Source organism: Gorilla gorilla, chromosome 2 (genome assembly GCF_029281585.2).
Source record: "Gorilla gorilla gorilla isolate KB3781 chromosome 2, NHGRI_mGorGor1-v2.1_pri, whole genome shotgun sequence".
Lineage (NCBI taxonomy): Eukaryota > Metazoa > Chordata > Mammalia > Primates > Hominidae > Gorilla > Gorilla gorilla.
In genome coordinates, this window is record NC_086017.1 from 45761353 (window position 1) to 45773888 (window position 12536).

Below are 12536 nucleotides of genomic sequence, written 5' to 3' on the forward strand. Positions count from 1 at the left end.
AGTAGGATGACTAGAGTTGACAACAATGTATTGTATATTTCAAAATAGCTAAGAGGGGCCTGCAAGTGTTTCTAACACATAAAAATCATAAATACTTGAAGTGATGGATATTCAAGCAACTCTGACTTGATCATTATACATTCTATGCATATAACAAAATACTACACATACCCCATAAAAATGTATAAACATATGTCAATAAAAAGTGAGAGAAGGACCGGGCGCAGTGGCTCACGCCTGTAATCCCAGCACTTTGGGAGGCCGAGGCAGACGGATCACTACGTCAGGCGTTGGAGACCAGCCTTGCCAACATAGTGAAATTCTGTCTCTACTAAAAAAAATACAAAAATTAGCTGGGCATGGTGGTGGGCACCTGTATTTCCAGCTACTCGGGAGGCTGAGGCCGGAGAATCGCTTGAACCTGGGAGGCGGAACTTGCAGTAAGCCAAGATTGCGCCAATGCACTCCAATGCAGCCCAGGCAACAATGAAAGACTGTCTCAAAAAAAAAAAAAAAAAGTGAGAGAAGACACTTATTATAGCACATATAACTGAGAAATGGCTATGAATATGTAAAGAAGTCATATAAATCAATAATAAAATATAACCTATTTTTTAATTGGCAAAATACTTAAATATTAACTTCATAAAAGAGAATACTAAAAATGCCATAAACATGAAAATGTGCTCAATCTCATTAATCATTATGGGAATGCAAATTAAAAAGACAATGAGATACTATTATATTTTACTAGAATGGTGAAAATTTAAAAGACCGAGAAATTCAAGTGTTGCCAAATATGTGATACATTTTGAGGGCTCATTCACAGCTGCTAGAAGTACAAATTGAAATTACTGCCTTAAAAAATTATTTAGTGTTACATACCAAAGTTTAATATGTCTAAACACTACAATTCTACTTCTGGTTAAATATAAATTTAGAAATAAAATGAAAACATACTGTATAGTGTGTATATAAAATATATCCACTTTTGCACCAAAATGCATGCATAAGAATTTTTATAGCAGTGTTTTTCATAAGAGCCAAAATTTGGAATTTGAATATGGCTGAAAGTCCATCAAGTCTAAATAATAAATCATGATATATATTTATACAATAGAGTACTTTACATACAACAATGAAAATCAACATTTCACAGTTAGTTATACACAGAAACATGGATGAAACTCACAGAGAAACTAAGTGAGCCAAAAAAGCCAATGCAATAGACTATTTTATATACAGGGGTTAGCTATAAGATAGGAAAAGCCAATGCAATAGACTATTTTATATACAGGGGTTACCTATAAGATAGGGATTGCCTTTTCAGAAAAAGGGAAGGATAATTATCAGGAAGACCAAAAGGTAGCTTTTAGGGTTCTGGTATTCCATGTCTTTACCTAGTGGGAATTACATAGGTGTACTCATGTTCTGATAGTAAATATGTGAGATTTTCCTGCATGTGTTATACTGTAATAAAAACTTAAAACATAGGGGGTTATTTAGTGGCTACAGAATCTCGGTTTGGGAAAATGAAAAAATTCATGAGATAGACAGTGGCAATGGTTGCACAACAATGTGAATGTACTTAATGTCCCTGAACTGTACACTAAAACAGGTTAAAATAGTAAATTTTAAATTATGCATATTTTACAATAACAAACTTTAAAAATAAAATAAATGCAAATAAAATCATGTAAGAAGAAAAGCTGTGAGATGACTCATTAACACAGCATTGGTTAAAGTACAGAGGAGAGTTGATCAACACGCTTAGGTATCCCAGCAGACATTATGTTATGTGGAGCAGTATGGGGAATTACCAGAGAATGCTGAGCAGATGTGTGTCATATTCCAAGGTAAATTCTGTTAACTCTGTGAAACTGGTAGTGATACATGAAATTAATATGTAATACACAAAATTAAAGTAAGAATCAAAAGTTTCCCAAATCCCAAAGCAGTTTTTATTTTGTGAAAACCAAAACAAGCAGACAGCAATTTGAGAATGTAGGAGCTTTTAGCTGATTGCTGTGTTTCACTCATGTCCGTGTGAAGATACCACCAAACAGGCTTTGTGTGAGCAATAACGCCGTTTATTTCACCTGGGTGCAGGTGGGCTGAGTCCGAAAAGAGAGTCAGTGAAGGGAGATAAGGGTGGGGCCGTTTTATAGGATTTGGGTAGATAAAGGAAAATTACAGTCAAAGGGGGGTTGTTCTCTGGCAGGCAGAGTGGGGGTCACAAGGTGCTCAGTAGGGGAGCTTTTGAGCCAGGATGAGCCAGGAGAAGGAATTTCACAAGACAATGTCATCAGTTAAGGCAGGAACCGGCCATCTGGATGTGTACGTGCAGGTCACAGGGGATATGATGGCTTAGCTTGGGCTCAGAGGCCTGACATTCCTGTCTTCTTATGTTAATAAGAAAAATAAAATGAAATAGTGGTAAAGTATTGGGACAGTGAAAATTTTTGGGGGTGGTATGGAGAGATAATGGGCGATGTTTCTCAGGGCTGCTTTGAGCGGGATTAGGGGCGGCGTGGGAACCTAGAGTGGGAGAGATTAAGCTGAAAGAAGATTTTGTGGTAAGGGGTGATATTGTGGGGTTTTTAGAAGAAACATTTGTCGTGTAGAATTATTGGTGATGCCCTGGATATGGTTTTGTATGAATTGAAAAACTAAATGGAATAAGAGAAGGAAAAAAACAGGTATAAAAGGTCTAAGAATTGGGAGGACCCAGGACATCTGATTAGGGAGTGCCTAAGGAGATTCAGCATAGTCCTGCCAGCAAAGATTATTTATTTACTTCAAGAGTTTAGAGTGGCAGCTTGGGGATAGCACCAGGAGATATCAGCTGTGATGGCTTGGAGAAACAGTGTAAACTGGCAATGTAAACAAGAGCAGGGCATGTATGAGTAGTTGAGAACGGTGAATAAGTATGACTAGACAGAAGATAGTAGGGATGACAAGCTTTTTGGGGCACAGTCTAAGTTGGTCCAGTGTCTGGAATGAGACTGAGGCCTAATAAAAAGGAGCATCTATACGGGAGCTCAAATGGGCTGTACCCTGTAGCATTCTGAGGACAGGTCTGACTTCTGAGAAGGGAAAGTGGTAAAAGTATTGTCCAGTCCTTTTTAAGTTGGTGGCTGAGCTTGGTGAGGTGTGTTTTTAAAAGACCTTTAGTCCATTCTACTTTTCCTGAAGACGGAGGACCCTAAAGGATATAAAGTTTCCACTGAATACTAAGAGCCTGAAAAACTGCTTGGCTGATTTGACTAATAAAGGCTGGTCTGTTATCAGACTGTATAGAGGTGGGAAGGCTAAACTGAGGAATTATGTCTGACAGAAGGGAAGAAATGACTGCGGTGGCCATCTCAGAGCCTGTAGGAAAGGCCTCTATGCATCCAGTCAAAGTCTCTACCTAGACTAAGAGGTATTTTAGTTTTCTGACTTGGGGCATGTTGAGTAAAGCCAATTTGCCAGTCCTGGGCGGGGGCAAATTCCTGAGCTTGATGTGTAGGGAAGGGAGGGGGCCTGAATAATCCCTGAGGAGTAGTAGAATAGCAGATGGAACACTGAGACGTTATTTCCTTGAGGATAGATTTCCATGATGGAAAGGAAATGAGAGGTTCTAAGAGGCGGGCTAGTGGCTTGTACTATATAGCATAGCCTGCCTTTGCTGGTGTGTGGCGATTAGGCCTGGTGGAACTGCCATCAATAAATCAAGCGTGATCAGGGTGAGGAACAGGAAAGAAGGAAATATGGGGAAATGGGGTGAATGTCAGGTGGATCAGAGAGATACAGTCATGGAGGTCAGGTGTGGTATCAGGAATAATGTGGAAGGCCAGATTGAAGTCCTGCCCAGGAACAATGTTAATTGTGGGACTTAACAAAGAGTGAGTACAGCTGAAGGAGCTGGGAAGCAGAAAGTATGTGTCAGGTATGAGGAAGAAAATAGATTTTGGAAGTTATGAGAAATGTAGAGAGTGAGTTGAGCATAGTTTGTGATTTTGAGGGCCTCTAAAAGTATTAGGGTGGCAGCAGCCGCTGCACGGAGACATGATGGCTAGGCTAAAACAGTAAGGTCAAGTTGTTTGGACAGAAAGGCTACAGGGTGCAGTCCTGGCTCTTGTGTAAGAATTCTGACCGCACTAACCATGCCTAGGAAGGAAAGGAGTTGTTGTTTTGTAAGGGATTGAGGTTTGGGAGATTACTCGGACACAATCAGCAGGGAGAGCACGTGTGTTTTTATGAGAATTATGCCGAGATAGGTAACAGATGAGGATGAAATTTGGGCTTGATTGAAGTAATGGGACCTGTCTGTGAAGCCTTGTGGCAGTACAGCCCAGGTAATTTGCTGAGCCTAATGGGTGTCAGGGTCAGTCTAAGTGAAAGCAAAGAGAGGCTGGGATGAAGGGTGCAAAGGAATAGTAAAGAAAGCATGTTTGAGATCCAGAACAGAATAATGGGTTGTAGAGGGAGGTATTGAGGATAGGAGAGTATATGGGTTTGGCACCACGGGGTGGATAGGCAAAACAATTTGGGTGATAAGGCGCAGATTCTGAACTAACCTGTAAGCCTTGTCTGGTTTTAGGACAGGTAAAATGGGGGAATTGTAAGAAGAGTTTGTAGGCTTTAAAAGGCCATGCTGTAACAGGCAAGTGATAACAGGCTTTAATCCTTTCAAAGCATGCTGTGGCATGGGATATTGGCATTGAGTGGGGTAACAGTGATTAGGTTTTAATGGGATGGTAAGGGGTGCATGATCCGTCGCCAAGGAGGGAGTAGAGGTCTCTTATACTTGTGGGTTAAGGTGGGGAGATACAAGGGGAGGATGTGAAGGAGGCTTTGAACTGGGGGAAAAGGCGGCAATGAGGTATGGCTGTAGCCCAGGAATAGTCAGGGAAGCAGATAATTTAGTTAAAGTGTCTCGGCCTAATAAGGGAACTGGGCAGGTGGGGATAACTAAAAAGGAGTGCTCAAAAGAGTATCGTCTAAGTTGGCACCAGAGTTGGGGAGTTTTAAGAGGTTTAGAAGCCTGGCCGTCAATATCCACAACAGTTATGGAAGCAAGGGAAAGAGGCCCTTGAAAAGAAGGTAATGCAGAGTGAGTAGCCTCCGTATTGATTAAGAAGGGGACGGACTTACCCTCCACTGTGAGAGTTACCTAGAGTGTCTGTGATGGTCCTGTAGGCTTCTGAGATGATTGGGCAGTGTCAGTGTTCAGCTGCTAAGCTGAGAAGATCTGGGAAGGAGTCAGTCAGAGAGCCTTGGTCCAGAGTTCCAGGGGCTCGTAAGTGGCTGCCAGGTGAGTTGAACAGTCCAATTTTCAGTGGGGTCCCACACAGATGGGACACGGCTTAGGAGGAATCCTGGGCTGTGGGCATTCCTTGGCCCAGTGGCCAGATTTCCGGCCCTTGTAGAAAGCTCCTGGGGGAGGAGGTTCTGGAGGAAACCCTGGCAGCTGTGGTTCAGGCATTTGGAGTTCTTGTGTGCTGGAGATGTTGCTGGGGTTTGTCTCACAGTGGAAGCAAAGAATTGCAACTCAGAAATATGTTGCTACTTGGCTGCCTCTATTATTGTACACCTTGAAGGTGAGGTTAATTAAGTCCTGTTGTGGGGTTTGAGGGCCAGAATTTAATTTTTGGAGTTTTATTTAATGTCAGGAGCAGATTGGGTAATAAAATGTACATTGAGAATAAGACGGCCTTTTGACCTTTTAGGGTCTAGGGCTGTCAAGTGTCTCAGGGTCACTACCGAATGAGCCATGAAACTGGGCTGGGTTTTTCATATTTGATGAAAGAGCCTAAATGCTCACTGATTTGGGAGAGGTCTGATAAAGAAAAAGGAGCATTAACCTTGACTATGCCTTTAGCTTCAGCCACCTTTTTAAGAGGAAATTGCTGGGCAGGTAGGGGAGGGCTACTCACGGAATGAAACTGTAAACTGGACTGGATGTCAGGAGAGGAGGTGATAACAAAGATTATAGGGTGGAGGAGCAGAGGATAAGGAAGAATTGGGACCTAGCTCGGCCTGGTGAGGAGCAGCCTGGGGAAGAGGGGAGAGGTCAGATGGGTCTGTAGAAAAGGAAGATTAGAAAGACTCAGCGACGCTTGGGGTTGGGACTGAGAGGACAGGTGGGAGGGAAAGAAGGAAGATTTGGACGAGTTGCACTGGGCACAGAGAGTAGGGAGGGACCAATGTGTAAAAGAATGCCTGGACATCAGGCACCTCAGACAATTTGCCTATTTTTTGACAAAAATTATTTAGGTCTTGTAGGATGGAGAAATCGAAAGTGCCATTTTCTGGCCATTTAGAACAACTGTCAAGTTTGTATTGGGGTCAAGCGGCATTGCAGAAGAAAATAAGGCATTTAGGTTTTAGGTCAGGTGAGAGTTGAAGAGGTTTTATGTTCTTAAGAACACAGGCTAATGGAGAAGATGGAGGAATGGAGGGTGGAAGGTTGCCTATAGTGAAGGAGGCAAGTTTAAAGAAGAGAGTAGAGACACAGAGGGAAGTGGTTCGGGGGTTCTTACCTTCCAGAAAAGCGGGAAAGGGATCAGGGCACAGAGATATGAGGTCGGGGTGTGGAAATAAGGGATCGGGGCACAGAGATAAGAGGTCGGGGCACGGAAATAAGGGATTGGGGATTCTTGCCCCCTAGAAAAGCGGGACTTGCCAATAAGGGTGAAGGAGAAGGGGTTGAGGGGTTCTTGCCCCTCCCCCAGAAAAGCAGAGAAGGGGTAGAGACACGGAGAGAAGGGGTTGGGGTACTTGCCCCTCCCCCAGAAAAGCAGGACTTACCGCTAAGGGTGAAGGACCAAGGCAGGCGTCCCTGCATGGTCTGACACCTCTGAAACGTGAGTGAATAATCAGAGAGGCGTCCCTGCAATGATTAAACACCAAGGGAAGGCTGCCTTCCCAGTCCGTGACCGGTGCCAGAGTTTTGGGTCCATGGATAAAATGTGTCTCCTTTGTCTCTACCAGAAAATGAAAGGAATTGAAATTAAGAGAAGGGAGAGATTGAAGTGTGGGCCAAGATTGAAAGGAGAAAGAGGTTGAGGGATAGTGAGGGAGGTTGGAGAAGACAGTAAAAAGAGGCCTCTTACCCAATTTGAAATTGGTGAGATGTTTCTTGGGCTGGTCGGTCTGAGGACCTGAGGTTGTAGGTGGACCTTTCTCACAGAGCAAAGAGCAGAAGGACAGGGGATTGATCTCCCAAGGGAGGTCCCCCGATCTGAGTCATGGCACCAAATTTCACTGGCGTCTGTGTGAAGAGACCACCAAACAGGCTTTGTATGAGCAATAAAGCTGTTTATTTCACCTGGGTGCAGGTGGGCTGAGTTCGAAAAGAGAGTCAGTGAAGGGAGATAAGGGTGGGACCGTTTTATAGGATTTGGGTAGATAAAGGAAAATTACAGTCAAAGGGGTGTTGTTCTCTGGTGGGCAGGAGTGGGGATCACAAGGTGCTCAGTAGGGGAGCTTTTGAGCCAGGATGAGCCAGGAGAAGGAATTTCACAAGACAATATCATCAGTTAAGGCAGGAACCGGCCATCTGGATGTGTACGTGCAGGTCACAGGGGATATGATGTTAACTTGGGCTCAGAGGCCTGACATTGTGTCTCGTAAGAAAGACGTGGGAGACAGAGGGCTCTGAGATATACAGTAAAGGAGGTGTCTTTGGCTATGTCTAACCCTGAGCTCCTAGACCAGATTACAGAAACCAGGAAAAATAGGATTGGTGATTGGACATTAATTTTTGTGTACATCTCAGCTAGTGAGATAATAAGAACCTAATCACAATAGTTTCTAGGATTGAAACATCACCATCACACAAAATTTACAATAGATGCACAACACAGCCAACTTGATAAAGCAAAGTGTCAATTTATATATATATACATGAATAGATAACTATAAAAATTCTTAGGGATGCTTGGTGCTGATCTCAGTGGAGCAGCCTAGGTCAGGACATTGAATTTCTGAATTCAATGCACCTGACTTTGGATTTCCTTCAGAGCTAAGCCCACTTCCACAATTTTTATATTTCAAGTCGAGTGTTTTATAGTACTTGTATTTTGTGTCTGTTTCATTTCTTTTGCTTGTTAATTGATTTTTCATTTATTCAGTTATTTATCCAGACTCATTGAATTATGAATGGTGCTAATGGAATTTAAAGATGAAAGACATCTGAAACTACACCACAAAACACTTATATTCTAGTAAGTTACATCCAAACAAGCAATTACTATAACCATAAAAGATGAAGTAAGTCTCCCCACATCACACTTTCTTTTCAAATGTTCCCCCTGCTATCCCTACAGGATACCTCTTGCATTCCTTCTTTTCTAACATCTTTCCTTACACTTCATTCTTTATTCCTCTGCTCACCGGCACTCACACTGACTTTGAATACAAGTTTAGAATTGGTCTAATGAACAGATAACAAGAATGTATTTCCTCTGCTGTTTTAAATAACATTGTTTCCAGCTGAATTATCTCTTTCAGTTTGTATGTACATCCTGAGAGATCATTGCCTAATTTTAGTCAAAGAAAAATGACAAGTGGAGTATGTTCTCATGATGTCTGTGTAGCAGCAGCTTTTCAGTGAACATGGAAACTTGATAGTTTTCATCTCAGAAGAAAATAAAAATTAGGCAGAGACAGTAATGGTGCATTAGACAATAAAAAATATTGAGAATATCTGGAAGCAAATAGAGAAATAGATATACTTTTAAGTTTGGTTCCAAATCCAATAAACATTGCCAGGAAATAGCACAGATTACAATTGGAAGATATGGCTGATTGTAGGGCCCATTGCTGGACAGAGAGGAATGCATAGGCTGTTGGAATTTTTGTTTGTTTTTTCTGTCTGTGATCACAAGGGCTCATGATGCCAGAAGCTCCCAACAACAAATAATGATTCCTGTTGACCATGGTCCGTGTTGCAATTTCCATGCTTACCTGTCCGTAGCATAAGCCAAGTCAATTATTCATAGCATCAGCAACTTGACTTCCCCCATTTCCAGGATGCTTCTTCAACATTCTAATCCTAAAATGTGAACACCTTAATGCTGATATATGATGTATTAAATAAGAATCAACTGTCTCTAACTCTCCAAATTGACCCTTCAAGGGAAAAGAGAGGCTAACTTTGAAAAAGGAAAAAAAAAAAACTAGTTTTCCAGGGTCACCACCTCCCAAAAGACAAAATAGAACAAAACAAAGCCAAAACAGCTTCACTCTGTATTAAAATACAAGCGGTTATGAAATTTTAACAACTGTATACATTAAACTTGCTCTCAGGTGGATTTTCACCTGTTTATCCCCACTGTGAGTGTTCCAGTACCAGCCCTCATCATCACGTTCTGGATTGTGACTGCCACTGCCAGCTAACTCTTCTCCCAACTTCTAACTCAAATTAATGGATTGGATTCTCCAAATAGATCTGATCATCCATGGCTTCCCATTGTCATGGGGATTGCATTCAAATTCTTCCATGTGGAATACAAAGTCTGTCACCATCAGGTCCCAAACAATCTTTTCTCCTCTGTCCAGAACTTCCCCCAGCTTGCCCCAGATTTCCTGTGCTCTTCATGTGCTAACTTCTGAAGATCTCCTACTGTGCTGCCTTTATTCAAGCAGTTTCCCCTTCCAGGAACTCCTTTCGTGTTACCAGCCATTTGTGTTATGTATAATATCAAGTTTAAAACTGGATTCTGTGGTTGCCCTCTTCCAAAAAGTTATTATGTATTTTTATTTTCCCATCCTAAGGCTTCCATGATCTGATCCCTGCCTACATCTCCCCTCTAGAACTCCCTCTTTTCCTCCTCTTCCGAGGTCTCCATTCTCTATGGGCTGATTCTTCCTTTTCTCCTGGTACATTTCTCCTATTCCTGTCTCAGGCTTCTTCCTATAAACCATTACTGTATGTGAATCTTGCCTCCATGGTCACTCCTAGAGAGGTTACAACTCACTGCCAACATTCTGACTTATCACACATTAATTCTTTATTCACACATATTCACTTTCTAAGTAAATGGGTAATTGTTACGACTACTGGACTGAAATCTCCCTGAGGTCAGGGGTAGTGACCTGATTGTCCTTTGCCTACCTCTATAACATAGTAACTATTCATTATTTGTTGAAAGACCTCAATATAATAATGAAGTAAATATAACATTTAAATAAATATAAAATATATATTAATCATAATAAAAATAATAAAAGTGCATTATAGAATCATTAGACTGTCAAACCACCATCATTTTCTCCACTAAATGCAGTGACTTATCCAAGAGAGTGTGTCTTCATAAAACATCATAATTTGAGAATATTTTTAACTAATTGGAGAAAAGGCATTAGGAAGTTTTATTTATTTCGAATTCACACAATCTCATGTGTAAGTGTTCTTTGAGGTTACTATGTTTAAAGTACACAATAAGAATAACTTAATTTTCTTGTTTATGTATAAATTTTTGCTAAAGCATTTATAGTAGCATTATCTAATAAACTTATCTCCTTAAAATATGATTGGCTATCAAATAGTTTGAAACTAAATAATACAAAAAGAAAAGCATAAAATCAAATACTTTTACTCAAATTCCACGGATTCCAATGAAAGGAATGTCAGTTGGGATATTTTTACTATGTTTAAGCTTCTAATACTATCAGTTACATTTTAGCCAGTTCACATAACCCTAATGTTGATTGAAAATTGCCATGTGCTCTACATATTTCTCATGTGAAGACATTTATGACATCTCTTTCAGAGGGGAAGCTTTTTCAAGTTAGAAAAGTCTTTAGTATTATTGTTACAGCTATGATTTGGGGGTACACTGCTGTGGGCAAACAATAATGAAGGTCACTGAATCAAGTCTGGACTTTGGGCAGAAGGCTAAGAGATATTATGGTGCCCATTGTGAAAATAAATTATTTGGTTTGGGCATAGCTGAATACACTGTGGGACTGCACTCCATTCAAAGAATCTATTCTATTCTTTTTCCTAAGACAGATATGACAGCAACACTGCACCTTAGACTTGGGTGCCAAGTGGTCTGAGATAAGATTGTTCAGCAAAGTGCTAAGAATTGCCAGGCTTCAAGCAGTCCATGTAGAAAATGTGGGAGTTCTGGTCCTGTAGGACTTGAGTTTGGGCACAGCTCTTCCCCCCTGGGAGGAGAAGACCAAAACATTCATACAAGGCAACCTGGGGGAGCTCTGAGGTAACTCATTAGAAATTCTGGCTGCCATCTCCATGCATATCTTCCCTATTCACAGGCTCTTGTTTTCATGATGACTGAGTTGACACTGAGTCCAAAATATTTTTTTCTTTCTCTCTAAGGCACTGAATATAGAATGGCCTGGAAACTTGACTTGTTAACAACCAATCAAAGGAGAAATTAATCTTTCAGTGATAACTGGATGAATATAAGAACACAGAAAAAAAGGTAAGGCAACTGTTCTTTCTGTGAATACCCACTCACGCCTGTTAAATCATCTATTCCTACAGTGCCTCTGTGAAGTAGATGTTACTAGTCCTCTTATAAAACTAGAAAAGCTCCTTAAAACTAGAAAAAGGAGAATCAGTATGCTGAATAAGTGACCCAAGACTTCATTGCTCCTGAAAGGCAGTCTTGTCTGAATCCAGACACCATTTGTTGGGGGCAGATTTTCTGTGGTTCTCTTCGGAGTTACTAAACACACAAAACAGTTTGTTTTATAACTATACAAACTGCATGAGTCAGTGATTTTTGTGTTATCTGCAGGCCCAAGATACTGTGTCAGTTACTTTCTTTTTTCATTCCTACTCCATTTAATCCTCCACTTCAGTAGATTTGCTCAAATTCTAATTAAATCAAAAATCAGGGGTTTTCTAACTTTCTTTAATTGATGAAATCCATTTAAAAAGTAAAGTCTAAGTCAGAAATCTACAATATATAAATGACCACAGAGAAACCGCTTTGATTGAACTTGGGATGGGAGATCCACAGACACACCTTTTACTCAAATATAAATAAGGTGTCCCTGAACATTTTTTGAATACTGAATACTGAAGTTTCATGGACCATGCCAATTTGAAAGCCACTGCTTTCATCAGAAGGTTTGCTATAGAAAACAAGTGTCATGTCTAGCCATGAGTTTTCTGGTTATTTTTCTCTGTCTTGGACAGAGAAGGCCATTCCCAGCAGGAGAAGTGATGGTGGCTCACAATCTGTTGAGATGCAGCAGCAGCAGCAAATGAAGGACAGCATTTTTCTAAAGTTTTAACTCACAAAATGGGAAAAATCACCTCATTACCCCAGAGGCCTGTTACTGCAACTCAATTGTATGGTATACAAATGTTTATGTCATAAAAATTATGCTTTCTATATATCATGTTGGAAATTCAACTACCCTCACCCTTACAGTAAACTCCTATGACATTGTGTGGATTTGCAGTTTGAGTCCATTTGTCTTTCTGATCCATTAATAGTGCATTTATCATCAAATGAACTTAAAATTATTTGCTGCTGTTTGCTTTCAGCAATGTGGATGACCAAGGC